General features: G+C 38.7%; 1 long non-coding RNA gene across 6 annotated transcripts in view; it reads right to left on the bottom strand.

Annotated features, from left to right (window-relative positions):
* Nucleotides 1-27,030, bottom strand: part of LOC134761060 (uncharacterized) — a 207,445-nt gene that overhangs the window by 51,510 nt on the left and 128,905 nt on the right. For 3 of the 6 annotated variants that reach the window (XR_010139309.1, XR_010139311.1, XR_010139308.1), the window contains one exon: nt 15,018-15,084. The exons of the other annotated variants lie outside the window; for them this stretch is intronic. This is a non-coding gene — a long non-coding RNA (uncharacterized LOC134761060). The remainder of the gene's footprint in view (nt 1-15,017; nt 15,085-27,030) is intronic. 6 annotated transcript variants of the gene reach the window in all.

Below are 27,030 nucleotides of genomic sequence, written 5' to 3'. Positions count from 1 at the left end.
AATTTCATATAAATGGGATCTAGATCATTTGATCTGGCTTCTTTTGCTTAGTATAATGCTTTTATAATTTTGTCCATATTATGACATATGTTCATAGTTTTTTTTCATTGTTGACTAATATTTCACTTAATGGATATACCAATTTTTGTTTATTCATTTATAAGTTAATGAACATTTGAATGGTTTCTATATTTAGGCTCCTGTGAATGCTTCTATGAACTTTGAGATGTAAGTCTTTCTACGGAAATATCTTTCACTTCTCTTGGGTAGGTATTTAGGAGAGAAACTATTAGGTCACATAGTAAGTTCATGTTTAAGTTTTTAAGAAGCTGCCAAACTATTTTCTAAGTGCCTGTATCATTTTACATTTCCATCAGCAATATATGAAGTTTCTCCATTTCCCTACCAACTTTTGTTATTTTTGTCTGTCTTTTATGTTTATAGTTATTCAAATGCGAATGAACTGGTATCTTACTATAGTTTTAATGTGTACTTACCTAATAATTAATGATGTTGAATGTCTTTACATGTGCTGATGAGTCTTTTTATTCTTTTTTGTAAATTGTCTATTTAATTTTTTTGTCTAAGTTTTTATTGAGCTTTTTGTCATCTATTTAGTTCTTTATATATTCTGGATGTAAGTGCCTTATCAGAAACATATTGCAAATATTTTCTCCCAGTCTATGGATTATCTTTTCATTCTGTCAGCTATTTCTTTAGAAGTACCCAAGACTCTAATTTTGATGACCAATTTGACTATAGTTTATTTATTTTAATGGATTGTGGTCTCAATGTTATATTTAAGAAATTATTGACTAGCCAAGGTCAAAAAGATTTTCTCCTGCATTTTCTTCTAAAAGTTTTACAGTTTTAGCTCTTACATTTAGATCTTTGATCCATATTGAGTCAATTTGTGTGCATAGTTTGAGATAAAGGCCTAAATTTATCCTTTCTGCATGTTGGATATTCAATAGTCCTAAAATTAGTTGTGGAAAAGACTGTCCTTTCTCATTGAATTGGCCTGGCAAATTTTTTGAAGAAAAAGTTGACACAACTAGAAGGCTTTACTTCTGGACTCTCAGTTCCATTACCTTATTTATAGGCCTATCCTTATGTCAGTACCACACTATGTTGATTTCTGTAGCTCCATAGTAATTTTACTTTTTTGTTTGTTTATTGAGACAGGGTTTGGCTCTGTCCCTGGGCTGGAGTGCAGTGACGTGATCTAGGCTCACTGCAACCTCTGTCTCCCAGGCTCAAGCCATCCTCACACCTCAGCCTCCTGAGTGGCTGAGACCACAGACACGTGCCACCATACTTGGCTAATTTTTGTATTTTTTGTAGAGATGGGGTTTTACCATATTGCCCAGGTTGGTCTTGAACTCCTGAGCTCAAGTAATTCACCTGCCTAGGCCTCCCAAATTGCTGGGATTACAGGTGTGAACTGCTATGCCTGGCCCACAGTAATTTTAAAATCAGAAAGCTCTTTTTGTTTAAGTAATTCTTAAGACAATGATAAGCTTTAGACATTTTCTTTTTTATATTACCTCTCTCCTCTAGTTTTTGTTTTGTTTTGTTTCCCCAGTATTTTTTTTTCCACAAAAGAAGCTTTCTTCAACTGTTAATTCTTGCTTATCTTCTCACGTTTAAAGATGGAGATTTAAAAACTGTTTGAAGCTCTGAACGCACAGGTAAGACTGGCAGACTCTGAGCTTCATTGCAGGGTGATGTTTCAGCTATAGTCACTGAGCATAAGTCAGGGAATAATTTATAAAATAATGGGCAACATTAAAATAATATGTCTTCTTTACTTGGAGAAATCTGCCACTGATTTTCTAAGTGAAGAAGCAGAAAGCACATGGGAAAAAATGATGTCACTGCCATCTTCACAGGTTTGAAATCACAAATTATAGAAAAGTTGTATTCCTAATTGAAGAATCACTAGTATTACAGGAGTTATTAAGAAATTATTTTAGGCAGCAAGAGAGGAGAAAAGAGTCCTTGGTAAGGCTTTTTCTTTTAATAAAATAGCAAGCCCCAAAACATTTCTTTTCTAACAGAAAGTGGCCTGAAAAACCACACCTGCAAGCATTTGATATGCAAATGTTGGTGGCTAGAAGCCAGGTCCAACCAATATGGTGGTTCCTGTGACTGTTTCTTTGTTGCCACGTGTGTGCAGGGCATCATGGTGACCAGCCAGGTAGCCATATTTGCATATTAAAAGGCTAGGGTGGGAGAGCTGTTTTTTTTGCAGGCTATGTGGATGACACACCTGGTCAAACCAATACCCTGGGTCCTATGCAAACCAGACAACCACCTCCTCCAGCCTCCCAATATAACCTACTGCTTTCTGCCACATGTGGGGTTTTCCATTTGGAGCCCTCCTCCTTCTGCATGAGGGAGCTGTTTTCTTCTTTCTTGCCTGTTAAACTTCATTCCACTCCTTAAACCACTCCACGTGTATCTGTGTCACTAATTTTCTCCGTGCGAGACCAAGGACCTTGGGTGTTTCTCCAGACAACAGAGCCATATCATTTTTGGTGCATTGGCTGGGAAACCAAAGTGCAACATCCATTGGGGCGGTGAGTAGAAGAGCAAACTCAAAACCTGTCCTTTCATTCTGAGGCTCTTGCCCTCCATTTTAAAATCAAATCAAATCAATAACGGCATCTGTCAGCCATCTAGATATGCTTAGTGTGGCTGCCATTCTTAAAGACTCGCATGTCAGCCTTGCTGGGAAGAACATGAAGACCCTGCTCCTTCCAATACCCTGGGGTCATTGGGAATGTTGGCCGTGCTTCAAACCAGCTTCTGTTCATGGGGAAAATTAGCCATTGCATAAGGCGGGGAAAAGTTCTGAAGCAACTGAGAATTTCTGGCCAGGGCATTCCCTGGTGTTATTCAAAAGCTTCTGGACCAGACTCAGCCTCCAACAGCCTGCCCAGGTGTTGGTAAAAGATCCCCAACTATCCTGTCGCAAAACTTTTCTTCTGTTTCTATCCGCGGTCGCCATGTCTCTTATCCTCTTTGTGTGTCGAATGTGCAGGAATTTTTATAGCCTAGGGGAGTAATCCTGTTAGGCAAGATCAGGAAATGCTGCAATAACCGGGGCTATAGCTCAGGAAAATGCTGTTGCAATCTTCTAGGAACAGAGGTCTCCCCTTTCCCCCACTGTGAGATGACTCCCTACTATGCCGCTGGTGGCACATGGTATTTCTAAGCCAACATCGCCACCTAGTGGAAATAGAGATCCTCTTCATAAGATACATTGCTTGTCCTCTGCAGTCCACCGCAGCTTCCTCATTTTTCCTTTTTGCCCCTTTCTACCGGAAACCAGGCTTTATGCTGCTTCTGTGAACAGGAAAATTCTGCCTTCAACAATTAGGAGTAAAATGTCCTCTGCAGCCAAATTTGAGTCCTGATACTGTCCCATCAACAGGAAAATCACGATTAGGTCCCCACATCCCTTTAAGGAAACTATTCTGTCTCCAATAAGACAGTACTTAATTAGTCAGGGGATTTTAAGTCTGAAAGTTAACCAGAACCAGTTTTCTAAGGGTTAAGGCTTTAACATGGGCCATAATAGCAGGCAATCTAGCATGCTCCCTCCATTAAAGGAGACTTGTCTTTTATATAATCTTTCCCAAGATGAATTTTTTTAAAGGGAGCCACACAGGTCACACAAGTCTAGGAAGTCAAAGGGAAATCACAGGCAGAGGACTAGAGCTACTTGAATGAGCATGACTAGCCCCAGTTGCTTCATTTCTCTGTTGCCATGGCTTGGAGGGTCACACCTACAACCATGGGCAGCACATTTAACAGGGTGCTGGGACCCAGGAACCAAGGAGGGAAAAGAGTTGAGGGGACGCTCCCACTGTTTTCTTCTCCACCCTGGGTTACACGGAGAGGAAGGAGATGAAAGGGACACCTTTTTCTCACTTCTCTTTCTAGATAGGTAACAGATCACGTTCAACATGTACTCCCCTGGAGTGCATTCTAAAACACTGGGACTCTTCAACCCTGAGATTTTTGAAGAAAAACACCTCATATTCTATGGCATAAGGGCATGGCCTTCTTACCATCTTTGAGATAGACAAACCTGACCTGCTGATTTTAATATTATCCAACAATTAGATCTTTTCTGCAGATGGAAGGGCAAATGGTCTGAGGTACCCAATGTACAGCTTTCTTTGCCCTGCGAGACAACCCAGACCTTTACAAGCTTTGTACAATTGACCCAGTTCTTTTAGCAGCATGACAGGCAAGCCCACAGGGAATAGTTCCCCAGAGCTAAAGCAGATTCCAGAGGAGCAATCTGAGACAGCTATTGAATGTCTCAGCTCTTCCAGTTCCCCTCATCCAGAACTCCCTCCAATCATACCATCAGGTCCTCCAGCTCCACCATCTCCAGTATTACCCACTTTCCCCACTTCACTCTTATCTGTGCAGGAAATGCCTGATGAAAATGGTGCCATGAGGGTTCACGTTTCCTTCTCATTACAGGACCTTAAGCAATTAAAGGGAGACTTAAGCAGATTTTCTTTTTTATTTTTTTTGAGACAGAGTCTCGCTCTGTCACCCAGGCTGGAGTGCAGTGGCACGATCTCGGCTCACTGCAAGCTCTGCCTCCCAGGTTCACACCATTCTCCTGCCTCAGCCTCCCAAGTAGCTGGGACTATAGGTGCCCACCACCGCATCCGGCTAATTTTTTGTATTGTTTTAGTAGAGATGGGGTTTTACCGTGGTCTTGATCTCCTGACCTTGTAATCCGCCCGCCTCGGCCTTCCAAAGTGCTGGGATTACAGGCATGAGCCACCGTGCCCAGCCTTAAGCAGATTTTCTGATGACCCCAATAAATATATAGAAATTTTCCAAAATTTAACTCAGGTGTTTGACCTCACATGGAGGGATGTTATGTTGCTCCTAAGTCAGGCCTCACTGAAGCTGAAAAGCAAGCAGTTCTGCAGGCAGCAGAAAAATATGAAGATGAACAACATGTCTCCTATAGCAGACCAAAGAGGAAAAAAAGGAGATAGGGAAGGTGAAGAAGTAATGGAAACTCCATTCCCACTAGGAAGAGAAGCAGTTCAAATAGACAAGCCTGATTGGAGCCCCAATAACTCAGCAGATAAATGGAAAAGAAAGCACTTTTAAATGTGCATATTAGAGGGCCTACGATAAACCAGGGCTAAACCTCTTAATTACTCTAAACTGTTCATGATAGACCAAAAACCAGATGAGAAACCCACAGCCTTTATGGAAAGGTGGAGAGAGGCATTAATAAAACATGCCTCTTTATCCTCTGATTCAGTCAAGGGACAGCTCATCCTGAAGGAGTTTATTACATAGATATCTCCCAACATTAGAAGGAAACTGTAGAAGTAAGCTATAGGACCAGATAGCACCCTAAAGAACCTCCTGAGAATAGCCACTTCAGCCTTTTACAATAGGAATCAGGAGGAGGCCCAAGAAAAGGAGAGGAAACACAAGAGAAGGACAGAGGCTCTATTAGCAGCCTTGCAAGCTTGCAAAGTCCAGGATCTCCAAGGTGCATCTACTAGCTGTTATTAATGTGGAAAGTCAGGGCATTTTAAGAAGGAATGCCCAGGCAGAAAGAATAAGCCACCTCGACCCTGTCCAGCCCATGGCAGAGACCACTGGAGATCAAACTTCCCCTGGAAACAGAGCTCACTGGGTTCAGGACCTGTCTCACAGATGGTCCAGCAGGACAGATGGGTCCCGGGGCTCAATCCTCCAGCTTCAGCTGGGGCTCAGACTGCCATTGCCACACAGGAGCCCTGGCTGAATTGTGGAAATTGAAGGAAGGTAGGTAGATCTCCTTATGGATACTGGAATCAGCCTCTCTCTTCTCCTCTCTAATCCAGGCCTCCCCTCTTCCCACAGCAAGACTCTAAGGGGTGTCTCAAGAAAAACTCCAACCCGATATTTTTCTCATTTCCTTAGCTGAAGATGGGGAGGACTCATTATTTACACATGCCTTTTTAATTGTGCCTGAAAATCCCACTCCTTTATTAGGTAGAGATTTTCTTGCTCACACAGGGGCAAGCATCCTTGTAGCCCCAGGACAAACTCTTCGTCCCCTGCTGATGGAAGCTAATATTAATCCAGAAATGTGGGCAACTCAAGGAAGAATAGGTCAAGCTATAACTGCTAGGCCAGTCCAGATCCATCTTAAGAATCCTACTTCTTTTCCTAATCAGAGACAGTATCCCCTAAGGCCAGAGGCTAGGAAAGGGCTAGAAGTTATTATTAATAACCTAAAGATGCAGGGCCTCCTCGAACCCTGTAATAGCCCCTGCAACACCCCAATATTAGGAGTGCAGAAATCCAATGGGGAATGGAGACTAGTTCAGGACCTCTGCCTCATTAAAGAAGCTGTACTTCCAATCCACCCAGTGGTGCCTAATCCCTATACCCCGTTAACTCACATATCTGAGGGAACTAAATGGGTTATAGTCCTAGACTTAAAGGTTGCCTTTTTCTGCATACCATTATATCCTGACTCTCAACACCTCTTTGCCTTCGAAGATCCCTCTGGCCAAACTGCCCAATTAACATGGACGGTGCTTCCTCAGGGATCTGCTTGAACAGGCACTGTCAAAAGACCTCTCTGAGTTTTCTCATCCTCAAGTTAGGGTCTTGCAGGATGTTGTTGTTACTCTGCTCTGTGCCCCAACTAAGGAAGCTTCTCAGGAAGTCACTGAACCTCTCCTTAACTTCTTAGTAATAGAGGATATCAGGTTTCAAAACCCAGGGCCCAGCTTTGTCAAGCCTCAGTGAAGCACCTAGGTTTATTGCTGTCTGAGGGGATCAGAACATTAGGGGAAGAAAGGATTAAGCCTATTTCCTCCTTCCCCTTCCCCCAAACCCTCAAGCAACTAAGGATTTTTGGGCATTACAGGATTTTGCGGACTATGGATACTTGGGTATGGTGAAATAGTCCGTTTATTATATAATCTCATAAAAGTAACTAAGGGAACTAAAACTCATCTTTTAACCTGGGAACCTGAAGCTCAAAAGGCCTTTGACCAGCTAAAGCCAGCCTTGCTTAAGGCATTAGCTCTCAGCCTTCCTGTGGGGAAGGCCTTCAATCTGTATATATCACAAAGGAAGGGAATGGCCCTGGGAGTTTTAACACAGACCCAAGGACCAGCTCAACAACCAGTGGGTTACCTAAATAAGGAACTTGATTTGGTGGCTAAAGAATGGCCAGCATGTCTCTGAGCCATTGCCTCAGTGGCAATGGTCCCAGAAGCCTCCAAATTAACCCTGGGAAATGAGTTAACTGTTTACACCCCACACAACATGGCAGGACTACTGTACTCTAGAGGGAGCCTTTGGCTAACAGACAGCTGACTGTTCAACTAGGAGGCCCTGCTGTAAGAGGGTTCCAACATCAAACTAAAAACTTGTTCTTACCTACATCCAGACACTTTCCTCCGCAAGGAAACTCGGGAACCTGAATCTGATTGTGAACAAGTCATAATACAGACCTATGCAGCCAGGGAAGATCTCAGAGAAACTCCCCTGGAGAACCCAGACTGGACCCTCTTCACAGATGGGAGCTCTTTTGTAGAACAAGGAATCCATAAGGCAGGATATGCAATTCTCTAAATGACGTCATTGAAAGTGCATCCCTCCCTCCTAGCACAAGCACTCAATTAGTTGAGCTAATAGCTCTGACAAGAGCACTTAAATTAAACAATGGAAAGGTAGCTAACATTTACACTGACTCCAAGTATGCTTTCCTGGTTTTCCATGCTCATGCTGTCATCTGGAAGGGAAGACATTTTCTTACCACTAATGGATCTCCTGTAAAACATCACCAGGAAATTAACAGGTTATTATCTTCAGTTTTCCTTCCATGAGAAATAGAAGTTATGCATTGCAGGGGACATCAAAAGGGAACAGATGAGGTAGCCTAAGGAAATAGACTAGATGATCAGGCCGCTAAGTCAGCAGCAAGGAAGCCTCAAGACATCAACACACTTCAAAACCCTCTAATCTGGGAAGGCTCCATAAAAGATTCCAAAAAAATAACTAAGTACTCCCCTATAGAAACAGAATGGGCCACTTGTCGAGGTTATACTTTTCAGCTCACAGGATGGCTACAGTCAGAGGATGGTAAACTCCACTTGCCAGTCTCAGCCAATGGAAAGTTCTTAAGATCCCTCACCAAGCTTTTCAACTCGGAAAGGATAAAACTTACCAATGTGATCAGAGATTGTTTTCAGGATCGAACTTACTAAAAACAGTCAAGCAAATTTTTAATGCTGAAGTCTGTCTTAAAAAAATATTCCCCTGAACAGGCGACTCCTTCCTCCTCAAACCCAAAGAATAGAGAGTTATCCAGGGGAGGACTGGCAGATAGATTTCACCCACATGCCAAAGATGAAGGGCATTCAATACCTCCTGGTATGGGTAGATACCCTCACTAGCTGGATAGAAGCATTTCCATGCCACACAGAAAAAGCTTCTGATGTAATAAAAGTGTTAGTTAATGAAATAGCTCCCTGCTTTGGTCTACGTAAGTCCTTTCAAAGTGACAATGGCCCTCATTTAAGGCAGCTGTCACACAAGGGGTCTCAAAAGCACTAGGCACAGAATATCATCTCCATTGTGCTTAGAGACCCCAGTCCTCAGGAAAGGTGGAGAAAACTAATGATATTATCAAGAGACACCTCGGAAAATTATGCCAAGAAACTCAGCTTCCTTGGGTCAGTCTTCTTTCCATGGCCTTACTGTGAATAAGAAATTCCCCTTCTAAATTAGGTCTTAGCCCTTTTGAGATGCTGTATGGATGACCTTTCCTTACCAGTGATTTTCCATTAGATCGGGAAACCTCTGAGTTAGTCAAGCATGTAACCTCTCTGGCACACTTCCAACAGGAATTAGCACAATTAGCAAAAGCTCAATCCCAGAAAATAGGACCACCTCTGTTTAACCCAGGAGATTTGGTACTGGTAAAGGCTCTCTCCTCTTTCCTTCTGTAGGCCCAAGCTGGGAAGGGCCTTACACTGTTCTTTCTCCCAACTCCCTTGGCAATAAAAGTTACAGGAACCGACTCCTGGATACATCACACTCAGATTGAAGCCTGGAAAGCTGAGGGAGCAACCCCTGACAGCCCAGAGGAAGGTCCTGAAGATCAATGTGAAGAAATAAGAGATCTTAAGCTGAAAATCCTAAAAGATAAGTAACTGAGTGAGAACTACTTATCTTAGTCACACTCCTACCTCACCAAATACTTTTTGTTTCTACCTCTCCTTTTGAGATTTGTCACCAAATATTAGACCTTCTTTTTGATGCATATTTGCAAGGGAATTTTTAATTATCCATAGAGTTACATTATAACTTCATAGAGCTCCAAAGAGAAATTGTATATCTTGGAAAATAACAATTTTAGATGGAAATTACTTACTATGCCACCCTTGCAGGAACTGTTATACTCACTCTACTATTTGCAGTAGGACTATATACTGTAGCACCCTCTGGGTGAAATATCAGACAGAGAATCTCAATTACTGTAGCATTTACCTAATCACCATCCTCATAACAGGAATAACAGTTACTGACAGGAAGTAAATCTGAATGTTTTACTATCACTAAGTCTGCTAGAACTTTTTATCAAACTTAGTAACACATCACATCCATTAGCTCCTACAATATCAGCCATGGCCCATTTGTATGACAAGACTAATTGCTGGATCTGTCCTAAGCCGTTTGCTCAGTTCAATAACACTAAGAAACCTCTTAATGACCCGGAACTTACCTTCTTAGGATTCCCTTTGTTAGTTTTACCTTTAATCCTTAAAGACTTATCAGGCGTAAATGGGACATGGTATGGGAGCAATTTCAACTGGGTAACTAACTCTTCTCAGGAAAACACTCGGAAGAACACTCTCCGGACAGATAAGCTGCATGCCTTCAGGCTGGGAAAAGTTGACTGGGTAATAGCAAATGCCTCCCGCAGCTTTAAAAGCAGCAAGGAAGGACCATACTTGAGAGATCTTAAATGTTGTAATACCACACTTGTAATTGCTGATAGTTCAAAGATGGGGGGAGGAAAGTGCCATAAGGGTGATCTAAAAGGATCAGAAGGCCTAGTGGGGGAGTGGGGAGCTTTTGGAGTCTAGCCTCTCCTTCCGATGGGAATGGCATGTTCTAAGTAACCACCTTGACTATAATGTAAAGAATAACACACAGGCCTTTCCAAACATGCCCCCTCATGGAATTCGAGACCCTTGTATGATGTTTGCTAATAGCAGCGGCCTACAAATCTGTGGGCAAACGAGACATCTGGACCAGCAGCCCTTGCCACAGGGATCATCTGAGATACTGGCCAGGAAATATTATGTCCCTAATTTTTCAAAACTCCATTTTTCAGGTGGACCCTTCTCACTTGGCATGTCAAATTCCAAATGGCATCATAAATGACTATCCTGAATATGGATATCCTTATCCCAAGGATGCCCCTGTTATATGTAAAGAGGGGAGACTTCTAAGATATGAGAAAAATCTGCTGGTGTCTCTTACAAGCCACAACTTAGAACCATCCCTTCAAGGAACAGGGTTATATTTTCTTTGTGGCTCCTGGCTACATTTAACCTTTCCAAGGCATTGGAAGGGAACCTGTACTGTAGTAGCAGTAGTTTCTGACTTATTATTTTTAAATTGTACTGAGATGGCAGCATCATCTGAGGACAACCCTAACTTAGGCTCTTTTCTAGAAACTGTACTATCTCAAATACACTGGACAAAGAGATCTATCATTTCTATGTCCTCATATGGAGATTTAACTGAAAGGGGAGACTGGGGAGGGCATGCATGTGACAATCCCAGCTTGGAAAAACCATGGATGGGAAATTCTATAGCCAGAGGTCTATTCTGGTTTGCTGGCATCCCTCTCCTTGAAAGATTGGTACTTAATATTCCTGTTATAATACAATGAAGATGGAAGGCAACTCTAGGGGCCATAGAGGCACAACAGCAATCTGTGACTCTTTAGCCTCAGTAGTAGCACAAAATAGACAGGCCTTAGATGTCCTTATGGCTGAAACAGGAGGTACCTGTGCACTTTTAAATGAAACATGTTCCTTCTGGATTAACACCTATAGTCAAGTAGAGGAAAACCTACAGGTACTTAAAGATGAAATCAAAGTCATTGACAGGCTAAGAGAAAATGCAGGCTTCAGCCCCAGGTGGCTACAATCCCTCTTTAATGAATTCCAGTCTTCTTTATGAAACTGGTTAGTTCCTTTATTAAGCCCCCTCTTGCTTATATGTCTTGTATTAATATTTGGAACTTTTATACTCAATACTATAACCAGAATTGTTTCTTCTCACCTAGAAGCAATTAAACTCCAAGTGGTGCTACAAACAGAACCATTCATGGACAAGCCATTCTTCTGAGGACTCTTAGATTGACCCCAGGAGGAACCCTAGCTGCTGTTCCCCACTTCCCCTTTTCATCAGGAAGTAGCCAGAAACAGTCGCTGTCCAAAACCCCCAACAGCAGTTAGGGTGACATCTTCTGAGTGGGGGAAATATTACAGGAGTTACTAAGAAATTATTTTAGTCACCTAGAGAGGGTAAAAGAGTCCTCAGGAAGGCTTTTTCTTTTAATAAAAAAGCAGCTCCCACCAACAAACATCTCTTTTCTAACAGAAAGTGGCCTGAAAAACCAGACCTGCAAGCATTGATATGCAAATACCGGTGGCTAGAAGCCAGGTCCACCCAATATGGCAGTTCCTGCCACTTTTTCTTTGTTGCCACATGTGCAGGACATCATGGTAACATTTGCATATTAAAAGGCTAGGGTGGGAGGGCAAGTACCCCCCACCCTCCCCCACCCCTGCCGCAGGCTACATGAATGACAAACCTGGTCAAACCAATCCCCTGGGCCCAAACAAATCAGACACTGCCTCCTCCAGCCTCCCAATAGAACCGATTGCTTTCTGCCACATGTGGGGTTTTCCATTCAGAGCCCTCCTCCCTCTGTACAAGGGAGCTGTTTTCTTCTTTCTGGGAAGTTTAATATAAACTTTCTGTTCCTTAAACCACTCCATGTATGTCCAGGCTGCTAATTTTCTCGATGCAAGACCAAGGACCCAGGGAGTTTCTCCAGACAATGGAGCTTTATCACTAGTATAATTTAAATGACAATAATAATTGAATTTTTTTTTTGGGGGCTCAAGTATTAAAGTAATGATTCACTGTTTTCAAACTTCCTAGAATTTGTGTTCTTTTCCTCTCTAGACTACCTAAGTTTAAATTCTGACTCTGCCACTTGCTTTGTGACCTGGGGTAAGTTACTTATCCCCTCTGCCTCAGTTTCAGCATCTGAACATCATGGGGATAATAAAAGTATGTGTTCCATACTGAGTTAGCATATTTCAGGTACCTAGAACAAAGGCTGAGATAGTTAGTTCTGCCTAATTTATTTTTGTGTCTTTCTTTTAATCCTCCTACTACTTTTCTTATCCTCCTGTCTCCCTCCTCTTTTCTTCCTTCCTGTGCAACTTTCTTATGTCATATTTTAATATGTCTCTTCTGTAACATTTGTGGAGTTTTCTATTCAGTGCTACCAAAAATATCCATGTTGGATAATCTGTATTCTTCCTGTTTTATTACTTAACTTTAGTGTTTCTTTAAATGCTCTTTCAATCTGCATTTGCGGTGTTTACATCAAGCCATTTTTCTAAGTTGGTTAATTGACTTTCCATTCTTTGATGTTTCTAATTTTTTTTTTCTATAGGTAGTTTTATTTCCTATGGACTACAATCCCCCTATGCAAGCCATTCTGTTGCTATAATGTTTTTACTTTGAGTGGATTAAGTTATTAAATTATCCTATTACCTAATTAAATCCACATTAATGTTTAAATGCTAATTTAATCAATACTTTAATTGTCAAATAAATAAATACAATTTAAAATACTTAATATAATTAAATTCTTTTTTATTTAGTTAGCTTTGATATTTACTTTTTTGATTTTTTCATAGATACATAATATTTGTACACATTTATGGGTTACATGTAATATTTTGTTACATGCATAGAATGCAGAATATTCCAGGCATCTATCACCTTGGGTATTTATCATTTTTATGTGTTGCTAACATTTCAAATCTTCTCTTCTAGCTATTTTGAAATATACAATACATTGTTGTTAATTATAGCCACCTTTCTCTGCTATTGAAAATTGGAACTTATTTCTTCTATCCACCTGTATTCTATAGCTCCAAATCCTTTCAGGGAATGTCTTTTGTTTTGAAGATTATGTTTTCTAAAATTAAAAAAATCTTTTGAGGCCAGGTGCGGTGGCTCACGCCTGTAATCCTAGCACTTTGGGAGCCCGAGGCAGGCGGATTGCCTGAGCTCAGGAGTTCGAAATCAGCCTGGGCAACACGGTGAAACCCCATCTCTACTAAAAATACAAAAAAAAATTAGTCGGGTGTGGCGGCGTGTGCCTGTAGTCCCAGCTACTCAGGAGGCTGAGGCAGGAGAATTGCTTGAACCCAGGAGGCGGAGTTTGCAGTGAGCCGAGATTGCATTACTGCACTCCAGCCTGGAGACAGAGTGAGACTCCATCTCCAAAAGAAAAAAAAAATCTTTTGGATGATATATTTTTGTTTAATAATTTACCTCAGTCTATTTGTAAGTGTATTGTACAATTTTTTTTGTACACAGTGGCAGCTCTTTTCAAATCTTTCCTTTGCTGTGCTGTAGTGTAGGGAGCTTCCTGATTAACTTCTCACTATATATAAAACATGTACCCAGTGCCACCTCCCAAAGAGTTATAGTTTGAGAGCTGGGCACATTGTATTCTATCTGTGCTCTAGGGCATGACTATAGGGGTAGGCCCCTGGGAATATTGCAGAATTGTGCTTAGATAAAATAACCAGGATCTATGATTATGCCTGAGGGTTTATTAATTGTACTCTTTCAGAGCCCCTGGTACTTTATCGAGGGATGCATTCCAAACCCGTTTGCTTGACCAAACTTTTAGTCAGGCTTCTGAACCCGCTCCTTGGCCCATGTGTGTACTTTGTAAATCTAGTTTGGGTGATCCCTGCTAAGAACCCCCAAGGGTCTTGATATCTGCTCACCCTCGATATCTTATCAGGTTCCTAACCCTCTACCATCTCCCAGGTGATGACTGATCACTGCAGCCTGTGTTCAGCAGAAATTCTGTTAAGTTGTTCAGCCAGAAATCTTGCTTACCCCTGATGCTTCCTGTTAGTAACTTTCTATCCTATAACCCCTACCTTGCTCTTTGACTATAAATAATTCCCACTTGTCAATGCCATATTCAGAACTGAGCCCAATCTCTCTTCTCCAGTGCAAGACCCCCTTACAGTGGTTCCTATACCTATTATAATGGTCTTGAAAAAGTCTTTAATAAGTATCTAAATGATGCTTTAACAAGTATCACTGAATAACTTTTTTCTTTAATACTCTCAAGCTAAGAGATTGATATTCTTCAGAAGGACAGAAAAATACCTCTTAGTGGTACAATAAAAACTTCCCAAAAGTGATTTGTGATTTCTGTTTCTTTATTATCATTTCATATTCTTTTCTGCTTTGGTTGAGCTAAACTGGGCTCTCTGAAATTTAAAATAACTTAAAGCTTTATGTTTCTACATTGCTATTTTTGTATCTCCATGGTTTCATTAGATTTTTTTTTGCCAACCCTGTAACTCTTATCAAAATGCTTTTTCACGTTTTAATATATAACCATTAAATTTGGCTGTAATGATTAGCTTTGAGAAAGGGCTTTGATGCAAAGGGTAAGTTGAAGGGACCTTTAAAGACATAGTAGTTCCAGATGTGTGCCACAAATGAACATAAATGTATAAACATAAATGGCTACTTCTTTATTATTCCTGTTAGCAAAGTGTGTAAGGGAAATTCAGGAATATGTTTCAGAGGTAGTCTTAGTGGCAAGAAGCCCAGGATTCGTGATACTAAACTCAGAATAACCGAGGTCACCTTACCCGGCAATCATGTGCAGGATGACCACTTCAGCCAGCTGGGCCAAAAGTCACTTTCCTCTGTCACTGTCTAGGGGCGAGATAAGGAATGCCTCATAAAATCATATAAATTATTATTTTTCTTTTCACATGAAAAAATCTTAGCATTTGCTATATTTGGGGTTAGCATGTACATTTTTATATTTTATAGATCAGGCCTTCTTAGCCACAAAAATTTATCTTTTCTCGAGGATTTTAGTTAAAATTGCAGAAATTTTAATTTCAAATGAGAAATACATTAAAACACTTGAATAATAAGTAGTTTCTTAACTGACAAGGAATGTTAAGTGTCAAAAATATAGCAGTAATAGACTTGTTATGGATTGAATGTTTGCATTCCTTCCAATTTACATGTTGAAATCCTAACCGCCACCGGGCGCAGTGGCTCATGCCTGTAATCCTAGCACTTTGGGAGGCCGAGGAGGGTGGATCACCTGAGGTTGGGAGTTCAAGACCAGCCTGGCCAACATGGAGAAACCCTGTCTCTACTAAAAATACAAAATGAGCTGGCCGTGGTGGCACATGCCTGTAATCCCAGCTACTTGGGAGGCTGAGGCAGGAGAATCACTTGAACCCACGAGATGGAGGTTGTGGTGAGCCGAGATTGAGCCATTGCACTCCAGCCTGGGCAACAGGAGCGAAACTCTGTCTCAAAAAAGAAAAAGAAAAAAAAAGAAATCCTAACCCCCAATGTGATGATATTAGGAGGTGAGGCCTTTGGGAAGTTATTAGATAATGAGGATAAAGTCTTCATGAATGTGATTGGTGCCCTTTTAAAAAGACATGAGAGAACTTACTTCCCTTCTCTCTCTGCTCTCTGCACCTGAGGCTACACTGTGGTAGATATCTGCAAATCAGGAAGAGAGCCCTCAATAGACACTGGATTTGCTGGTGCCCTGCTCTGGGGCTTTCCAGCCCCTTAGAACTGTGAGAAAAAAATTCTGTTGTTCAAGCCACCCAGTTAATGATATTATATTATAGCAACCCAAATAGACTAACACAAGACCTTGGTGATAAATAGCTAAATAAAATTAAACTTTTAAGTTTAAATTCTAAGAGATAATTCATCCCATTCTTGACTGAAGACAGAGAGTTAAATATATACTAGGATCCCCAATTTTTATGTGTGGGGTAAAATGATTTGGAATTAGTCAAAAGACAACCTAAGTTTATCTTCAAATATCCAACTCTGAGAGATGCATTTTAAAAAAGCCTTATAATTTTTTGTTTTACCTCTAAAAGGAATTTAACATGGGGAAAGGAGTATTTTCTCATTGGCAAATAGTAATGGGGAAATAGAATAGATATATATTAAATAATTACATAAATAGTTATTAAAGGTGCAGTCCAACTTACCAAGATAGGTTCATGAGTCTTTAATGTGTCAAGTTACCGTGCTGAGCTGCATAGAAGATATGATGATGAATAAGACATATTCCCTTCCCAGTAAGAATTTTTGACCAAATAAAGAAGACATTTAAACATAATAGTACAGTAAGTAATTGTAAATGGGATAAAATAGGTTGTTTTTACTTGAATTTCCTGTAGAAGCAATAAGCTACAATTGTTAAGTTAAAGTCACTGAACATCAATAATCTTTATTTCGGGAGAGCACAAAAGTCTCCCCGGCCTTAGTTTTCATGATTTCGAATTTAAATAAACATGCATTTGCAAATAACGTACAGAATATTAGAAAGAGCCAAAGAAAGTAATATAGGTGAAACAGTTTGTAAACTTCTGAGGACCATAGATGTAAGTGATCTTTGTACTATGAAGAGCTAAACTCCTAACCAAGAAAAACTTGGAATTTTTTCTGCCCCTGTCTTTAAATGTGTCTGTTATTGGTAAACTGAAAATGCTCTATCTTCCAAAATTACTCAATTCTAATTTATGTATTGCATTTCTTGATGCATTCCTTAATAATATAAAATGTGCAATTTAGTAAAATAGAGTTCAGTTGGTTTGGGTTCAGAATTTACCTTCTGAATAACCTGCTTTAATCAGTTAAATAAATGCCAAAAGAAAAATGTCATGTTCCAAGATTTGCAAATACTGTGTTAGACTTAGCCTCATTCTAAGTCAAGTAAAGACAATCAAATTACTGATTTGCATATTTGCTAACTTAATTAATTCCCCCAAGTGAATCCCTCAGATTAAGTAAACTGACATGTGTATAGACAGTTACCTATAAAAAGACTCATCACTGTTGTCTCTGCATGAAAGATGGGGTGAAGTCAGATCATGATTGTCCTGATTTCTGCTTCTGAAGGGCAGAGGCCATTGACCAAGGAGAACCAGGCAGCCTCTCAGGCTTGGAGGAGTAGAGGTCAATTTATCTTTTAGTCCTTCTTGGAACTGGGATACCCTCTTGCCCTGCAAAAATTCTGAAGACCCAGATAGCCCCATTGTTATTTAGGGGAAGGCTTGGGCATTGAGTCTGCAGAGATTACATGCTTTAGCTTATTACTGCTAAATCTTTCCTTTTAGGCAGCTTAGGTTTCCTCCATTTGTGATCTTGGTGCTTAAGATGTCATTTCCTTGGTTAGTCACAGAGGACAAGACTTATTTATTGTAAAAGACAATGATCATGTTTCATTTTGAGTCCGAAGAAAACCTGCCAAGACTGAAATGCTGTGAATTTATATGAAGAAAAAATCTTAACCCAAGAGGAAAGTTATTCTTGGTTGTGCATGTCTCTATTCTCTCTGTTCACTGGAGAACCAATTGTGCCATCATATTTTATACCACACTACTGAACTATTGGAACGTTTACTGCATTTTCTCATTTTTTCTCTTTATTGAGATCTATATCTATATCCAGATATATTCTCACACCTTTTTGAGGTATGATGCTTGAAAATTAGCATATGCATAAAACTCATTAAGCTGAATAAAATGAGGATTCAGACAAAGAATCCTTTGAATTCCTGGAAGCCTATCCCTTAGAAGCAGGTGCACACCCCAGGATTAAGATAAAATGTAATTGTGAAAAGCAAGATTTTAGCAGCAGCACACTAGCTTTTTGACTCATCTGAAGTTTGCACCTGTGTCTTTGTAACTTAACTAGGAACTATTTCTTTTTGTACGAACTGGATGTATTTTCAGGAGGAACTGATTATGAAGGAAAAGGTTAATGTGAGGCTGTGATAATAATATATGTAAAATGAAATGCTCTTCAAGAGTTATTTTAGGATACAGTTTACATGAAGTTTTCAACAATAACAACACAGTAAATGACATAATTGTAATAGAAAGCATTGGCTTGAGTTTTGGAAGACAGTTATCTGTATCATCTTGAAAACTGCCTAATTTCTCTGGACCAACTTCAATTTTTTGAGGTTCACCAGCTAGCATTAAGATTCCTTCAGTTTTAAAATGCTATGAGCTTGAGCTTACCACAAAGTTTGTAAGAATAGGCCCTGTTCAGTTAGTGGACTTATTAACAACTTGAAAACAACTAGAGGAATCACAATGGATGGAATACCAGCCATTTTGCAGAAACAAAATTTTACGTTTTGGTAAAAAAAAAAAAAGGGAAATAAATGTAGAAATGAGAGCCTAAAAAAAAATCAGAGATCTACTTGCAATTCCGATTTACATTTTTAAGGCAAATTTTTTCAAAAGGCAACAACTTGAAATAAAGTCTGGGAGAGCAGCAAATAGGATTCTTTAATCCAAAGCATTTTCCCCATTATCTATCATTAAACTTTTATCCCTTTGGATCTTAGAATGCTATTATTTTTCTTTAATTTCTCTTAAAATAGTTAAACAAAAGAAAACAGCATAAGTGGTTATCAACTACTATACTGATCATCATCTAACACATAGTGAGATTAATTCACAGCCAGCTGTGAATAAAACTGGGTTATAGTAGATATTTGGAATAGAAGGTACCTTTGAGAAGCAGAGGCTTCCAGAAAAAAGAAAAGGGTGTGATGTGATTTGGCTCTGTGTCCCTACCCAAATCTCATCTCAAATTGTGATTCCCATAATCCCCACATGTCCAGGGAGAGACGTGGTGGGAGACTGGATCATGATTGGATCATGGGGGTGGTCTCCCCTATGCTGTTCTTGTGATAGTGAGTTGTCCTGAAATCTGATGGTTTTATAAGTGCCTGACATGCTCTCTCTCCTGTCACCTTGTGAAGAAGGTGCCTGCTTCCCCTTCTGCCATGACTGTAAGTTTCCTGAGGCTTCCCCAGCTATGTGGAACTGTGAGTAAATTAAACCTCTTTCCTTTATAAATTGCCCAGTCTCAGGGAAGTTCTTTATAGCACTGTGAAAACAGACTAATACAGGGTGCTAATGGAAAGAGGCCTAAGGAGAAGCTGAGTTTGTATTTGAGAAAGAAGAAAGTACTAATTATTCAAATCAAAACATAGAAACTTGAAGGTTTACAGGTGGAAGGAAGTACAATGAAAAGTATAAAAATACTAAAAGTAGTACAAATGAAAAGATATACAGAATATTACAAAAATTAGGAGGAAACCTGCAACAACTGAAAACTACAATAAGGAGCAAATGTTGAGAAATTTCTGCTGTGTATACTTTAGATGTAATCAGCTTGATAAATGTCACTGAGCATCGACATGTACCTCTCCTAAGAAGTGCTGAGATACCAGGCAATGAGAATAGGAGCTCTGGAAATCATCCCTCTGATGAGTCCTAGATGGGATATGGTAGGGCAGGCTATGGGGCTAGGTGTGTCCCAGGACTTAGATTCTTTTTCTATGGTAGGGGAGTGGCATTTAAAAGAGATAGAAAAAGAAAGAGGGAGAGAGAGAGATGAAGTGAGAGACCGAGAGCAAGAGAGAGAGGAGAGAAAGATTAATTTCACTAGTAAAATACAAAATCACAATTTTTTCAGACATCCTTTTGAAATATTTTTTTCTGTTGACACAGTACAGCAAGACAAATCTTAGCCACAGCTTGTGAGAGAGCACTAACTTTCTAGACGTCAATATGGCAAAATCTATCGGGATTCTAAAAATATTCATTGATCTTTGTCATAGTAATTATCTAGAATAAAATCAAAGCAGCAATCAAAGATGCATACAATGTTATATGAACAAATATAGTATCTAAAATATTCTGTTCAAGATTAGAAAAAGTAAAGTACATTAATTTAGAATTGATTAATAATGAGACTTCCTCATGATAGCTTAACATTTTAACACACTATTAAATGATATAGAAAATATATAAAGAAGAGGACATATATACAGTAGCATATAGAATAAGATGCTAAGTTTGTAAAACAAACCACAGATAGAAGACAAGGAAATATAACACGACACTAGTGTCCTGTGATCAAGAATAATTGTCATTTTCTTTCTGCTTTTTACTTTAAATTTTTTATAATGGACATTGAATATTTTTCTAATCAGAAACATAAAATAAACATACGTTTTAAGTGCACTCTATACTTTCTAAAATTCCAGAGGAGGCTACAGCCTTCTGAAGCATTTCACATTCCAAGCTTTTAGGTTTCAGCCAGATGCCAGACACTCTGACTGACATTTGGTGAAACGGTTTCTTGGTTAAAAGGTCCCTTGGCCCAACTCTTAGAAGTTCACGGAACAGATGACTTTGATTTGAAGGACGAATCTGGTAAGAGACAAAGGCAAAGCTGGTCCTTTGTGCTAAAGGATATAGGACATTGACCAGGAGATATTTTGAGTTCTGGAATTTTTTTTGACTCTTTCACGCAAAGGTTTTCATTGCTGAACTCTGGCTCACAAAAAGGGTAAAATCAATGTCACAGAAGATTCTGCAGATGATTTAAACAACTCTGTGATGGTTCTCCTTATGGAGTATGGACGAAAGAACAAAAACAGAAGTGGCCTGGAAAGGCACCTGGCATGCACGTTTATACAGAGTAGCAGTAGTGCTCCTTTTGAGATATCCTTGTCAACTCTCTTCTTTCTAACTTCCTTAACCCTTTGACTGTGTTTGTGGGCAACAGATCTAAGGAAATGCATTCAGGTAGCTTCTGTCACACATCTGCAACCCATGATAAACTTATCAAGCTATCCAATGGTTCCTCCCATTGACCATCACATAGAAGAAATAGGCAGGGCAATGTGGGTGCCTAAAACACTGAACTTCTTTACATTAACTGACAGGGACAATAGGAACTCCAGCTGACTAGTGGTCGAACATTTCAATAAATGTACTGGCACAGAAATCTTTTTTACTTACAATTTCTGTGATGTTATCCTTATCCTTTGCACAAATTTCTGCTTAATCCTTCCTCAAGGTGGAACTAGCAAGGCAAGTGTTGCTGTACTCTATTTACTATTTATTTTACAAATGAATTAGTTCATTCTAACATTGCTATAAAGAAATACCATAGACTGGGTAATTTATAAAGAAAAGATGTTTAATTGGCTCATGGTTCTGCAGGCTGTACAGAAAGCATGATGCTGGCTATCTGCTTGACTTTTGAGGAGGCTTCAGAAAGCTTACAATCACAGCAGAAGGAGAAGGAGAAGCAGGCATGTCTTACATGGCCGAACTTAGGAGGAAAAGGTAGGAGTAGGTGCCACATGCTTTTAAACAAGAACTCTATCAGGAGAACAGTGCTAGGGGGATGGTGCTAAACCATTAGAAACCACCCCCATGATCCATTCACCTCCCACGAAGTCCCAGGTCCCTCATTGGGGATTACACTTCAACATGAGATTTGGGTGGCGATACAAATCCAAACCATATCAATAAGTATATTATTAGAATATATTTAACATGGGGATGGGGTCTTTAATCATGGTGCCTCTGAGAGAAGCCTGTGTATTCCAGTTTCCTGTCAGGCAAATCCTTGATCTCACTTAGACTAGCTCCACCAATTTTCTCAGTTTACTTTACTCTTGTAATCATTTTGTAGCCTCTTCCCCCTTGCAATACTGATGAGAATAATTTCAGCACAAGCTTAAACACCTCCCAGTATTTATGTTCAAATTACTAACTTCTTCTAAATAGGGCTTTTTATCCAATGTAAAACATTTTCCTAAAGATTTTTCTCCTTCAATTTATCATTGCCTATCTGTCCAATATTATCCCATCTTTCTACTTATCTCAAAGTGATTAGGAAAATTGAGACTAGCAAAAAGCTGACACATCGGAAATGGGTTTGTGCATACATGGTTGTTTTCTGCATTAATCTAATTCTTGATTCTACAGAATATTTAACATTAAACAAAGATTTTCAAAGAATTTGATACATAACAAGAAAAAGTAAAAACAACATTAGAGCAATAATTTGAAATAGTTGGTTTAACGTCTGACTTCTACAGTCTAATTGTGTGACTTCAAAGAAGTTCCTTCATTTATCTTGCTGTCTCTCAAATGCTTCACCTACTATCTCATGCCTGCTGTGAGATCAAATGGGGCATTGTATATGGAAAGGAACTGTAAATCTCCACACAAACATAAAATATCATCGATGGGAAACACTGGCCTTGGTATCGGCATGATTCTGGAAAACTGACAAATGGTTTTATGAGTTGGGCTACTTCTAAAAGACAAGACAAAACAAAACAAGAAAAATTCCCTCAGAAGAATTGTCTTCCTATACTTAGGACCCTTTCATTTCTGACCAATAGATTTTTGAGATTCTTGAGGGTAAGAACCATGTGTCATTCGTTACTCATATCTCATTACTGAATGGATTATTTCAATTTCAGTAAGTGTTCAGTTAAGAAAAAACACAAGAATATATGTGTGGAAATGCACCGTTTTTCCATTATCATAGATTGCCAAAAGATAAGCTAATACTTGAAGGATGAAAGAGTATATTAAATCACTTTCTTCAAGATCCCTTTGAATTTTCATTAGATCTGTTTCTTGACTGCACTATTAGACCAATTCTTACTCCTTCAGACTATCAGAAAGTGCTGGTTTCCATGGACTGACTACTCACATGAATAATTTTCAACTGATTCACCCATCTTCATTGCCTGGACAGTGATCCTCATTTCATCAATAGTTCCAATAGACTGCTTTGCACACCTTTCAAACATGAGAGAAGTCTCAAGAAGTTTCACGTCTAGCAATGTGTGTCTGTGTGCACATGTGGCTTGCGCATACACACATTTAACACAGAAAAAGAGAGTTTAAAAGAGTTATATCATGTACATTTTGTAAGTATCCAATTTATTAAAACAAAAAAAGTCTGTAACATATCAAACTAAGAAAAGAAGGTAACTCCTGGGATGATGGCAAGTGAACCAATGACTGAAGAACACATAACAATAGCAGAAGAACAAGAAGGGAAAATGCTTAGGAGTCGCAAAGACCAAGGTGCTTCTCAAGCCACTTTTTGCTCATAGTGCTAAAGCTCATATTTCGAATAGGAGCTCAGGAGGTCATTTTTATTCTATTTTATTTTTTATTTTTTGGAAAAATCCATCTGAGGTGAAACAACAGGAAAGGGATTAGTATTTGTTTCAATCTAGAAAAATGTTTTGCTGCCCATAGTATCTCAAGGAAGACATTTCAAGGAAAATCTGTGCCAACAAGCTGCATCATTTACATGGAAATATCTGATTAGTAACTAACATAACTATAGCGTTTTAGGACTAGTTTCAATTGTTCTAGGCACAGCTGCTCAAATACTCAAAATATATCTACCAAAAAGTATCTAATAACACAGAAATCATTATATATCCCAGGGAGTCAGAGTTCAATATTTTGAAATTTTCTGTTTTAAAGAGTAAAATTTATGAAAATATTGTATTTTATTTCATAATACATTAGTACCTGTCAAAATAACATTGCAACTAAATTTGAATAAATTAGACTTGTCAAAAAGGAAAACCTGCCACTTTGATCCAATATGTGAATTTATAACATTCCCCTCTAGCCCCCCAGCCATTGCCTATATCTTTGTATACGCAATAAATACTCTAGTTTGAGCATCAGATTTAGAATAATTTACATAGTATTCCTGGAGTCATAGAACCTAAAATGTGTGAAAAGGGTTATCTACTCTAGTTCTTTTATCTTGCAGATAAAAATCAATACCAGAAAGGTTAAATGCCTTTTTAAAATGTTTCAGAACTAGCAAATAACAAACCTAGAATTCAGTGTTCTATATTTCCAGTGCCAAGTTGTTTTCATTGTATCACAATGCCTTCTTATTTGAAACAATAGGGCTATTCAACAAGGAGACCAGATTGAATTATGATGTCTTTATAATATGGAATAACATGTAGCCATAAAAATAATGTTTCAGAGTGTATTTACCAACATGGAAAATAGTCATGATACTTTAAGTGCAAATACTAGTTATAAAAGATACATGCATTATGAACCTAAATTTGTAAAAGTTAAACATATAATCCATCCAATATCATCCATTATTATCCATGTATGGTAGGATTACAGATAATGTGTATGAATTTTGCAGTGTTCTCTGTTTTCCAAGTTTTCTAACAGAGAGTTATATTACTTTTATAATTAGATAAATGAATAGATGTAAACCAAGAAAATAAGCTGCTAGTGTAGTTAAATTATACTTTATTTTCATTAACTTATGTATGTTAGAGTATATTATAATTAAAATATGTATTGGAATCACATGAATATGGCTTCATATTTTAAGTCCATTGGTAACTAGTTGTGTGACCAGAGACAAATTTGCACCTTAGAGGCTCCGTTTTCTTATCAGGAAAGTGGAATTAATAACTACCCTATAGATTTTTGGTGGATATTTAATGAGATTATGCATATAATGTGTATAAGTGCCGAACCAAGTGAAGACACATAGCGACCATTCAGTACATGTTAGTTCACTTCCTTTTTATGAGTTCATAAATTTTTGTTAATGAAAACTGCTATAAAAGGCTATTTTTATTAAATAGCCACAAAACCCTGATTTTTGAAATCAATTATACTGTTGCTGACATGTTACTGCAGAGGAAAGTAGGGAAACCAGGCAGGGAAGAGTGTAGTAGGGCTGTGATACTCATGTGGGAAGGTAGGACAGGGAGGGTTAAAAAGTTACCTATGAAGTTAAACTGTTTTAAACTACCCACTTCACAACGTCAGACCTTATTCCATATATTGAATGCAAATCAATTTTCTGATTCTGCTCAATGACACTAGGAACTTAAATACCCTGAAAACCCTCTTCAGATCTTTGAGGCAATTTACCCAAATGTGTGAGCCCATATATAAAAGGTGTCAAGCAACCCTAACTCATTAGGCTAATGATTTTTCTTTTTGAGAAACAGCATGATCCAGATGTTAGATAATACCTTTGTGAGCCAGTAACTCACTTTACTTTAGCAATCTAGCAACTGGGTACCATTATTGTCTTGGCACTCAGTAAAGATGTCTTGTTGCATTTAATCCATTAGACTGAACTATTAACCAGTATTTTCACGCATCTGTCAAGTAACATTAAGAGTCTTTTGGATTATCAAAGAAATGTTTTGTTGTACACGGTCTAGATTTAGTGGTACGCCTATTTAAATGTATTACAATCATATATGTGAAAATTCTCTAATTAGAACATCTGATTTTCTACACTAGTTCTTTCTCTCACAGTATTAGAAAACAGAGAGATGTCTATATAGAAAAACTTTCTGCTTTTTTGCTCCTTTTAAAAGTGTCAAGTGTCAAAACACCTACCAAAGCAGCTGAGGAAATGAGAAAGTCAAGATGATGTTAAAAGAAAAGAGCAGAAGTGAGTGCTTTCACTGGATAGAATTCATAATGTAAAATGAGTGAAAGCACCTTTCAACTCCCTTGTTTCACACTCGCATGATATTTTCTGTCACAAAACAGTTTAAAATACCATGCCATCCAAAGAATGGGTAATGCATTTGATGAAACAGCAAATCTTCTAACCTGGACTGCTACTTCCAATCATGTGGCTGACTGTTTAGACGTCTGGATAAATCAGAACACATTTTTTTTTTTCTCATAAAAGTTGCAGCTGCCTCTCATCATTTGTGGTGAAATATTTTTGTGTTTTATTAATCCGGTGTCTATTACCTAGGGTAAATATGTGGTAGCATTTACTGCTTACGCAGGTGCTTCTGTCAAGCCAAGACAAGTTATTGCAAAATTTTAACCTAAAATTAAATGGAAAATGAAAATTGGCATTTTCTTTTCTATGATCTCTAATACATGTATTGCAGAGCACATTCAGATTGTCACAAATGAAGGCTTTTCTTTTCAAAATTGGCCAAATGACATTTTAATATATGGCATAATTTGTCTTATCGATAGGCTTGATACCATGAATAAGTAACTTAGAAATGCACGTTTCTCTGTTCTGGTGAGATAGGCAAGCAAGCTCAGGGACTTGTCAAGAGAATGCAATGATATGGTGAGGTTCTGAGAAAGCAAAGGTTTGCAGCCTAGACTTAGTTCCACTTAGCGGACAGAGTTCTGCCTGCAACAGTTTAAGTAGCCAGAAAATAATACTTGGAACAGTGGATTGTTTCTGCCCAAGGCTAAATGCTTTTGTTTTTGTCCTTTTCTAGTTTTCTTCTTCATGCACAGACAGGCACCAATTTGAAGCTTAATGATAGCAGAAACAGAGAACAATTACTGTGAGTGACATTCATTTTCCTCGCAGGTGACTCCCTGATTTATACTTTAACTATAGCTTTTCCTTGATGTAGGAAGAGGCCTCGGACTGAATATGATGTAGCAGAGGCTGCTAGGCTCAGAGGAATCTCCAGTCAGTTTACTTTGAAGTAAAGAGGTGGCCTGTAAATTTTTGCTGCTCAAAGTGTTATGCATGGATCAACAGCATGGCATTGGCATCTTGTCAGAGTTCCAGACTCACCCCCCTACCCACCTTCTGAATCAGAATCTGCATTTTAACAATATGTCCAGGAATACGTATACACAATAACTTTTGAGAAGTGCTGGTGTACATAGTGCATAGGTTTTATTTCATCAATATATTAAATAATCCAACCACTAGAAACATTAGTTGATTAGGAGACAATTAACTGTACTA

The sequence above is a fragment of the Pongo abelii genome, chromosome 2 (assembly GCF_028885655.2).
Source record: "Pongo abelii isolate AG06213 chromosome 2, NHGRI_mPonAbe1-v2.0_pri, whole genome shotgun sequence".
NCBI lineage: Eukaryota > Metazoa > Chordata > Mammalia > Primates > Hominidae > Pongo > Pongo abelii.
This window is presented reverse-complemented; position numbering and strand designations above follow the sequence as displayed.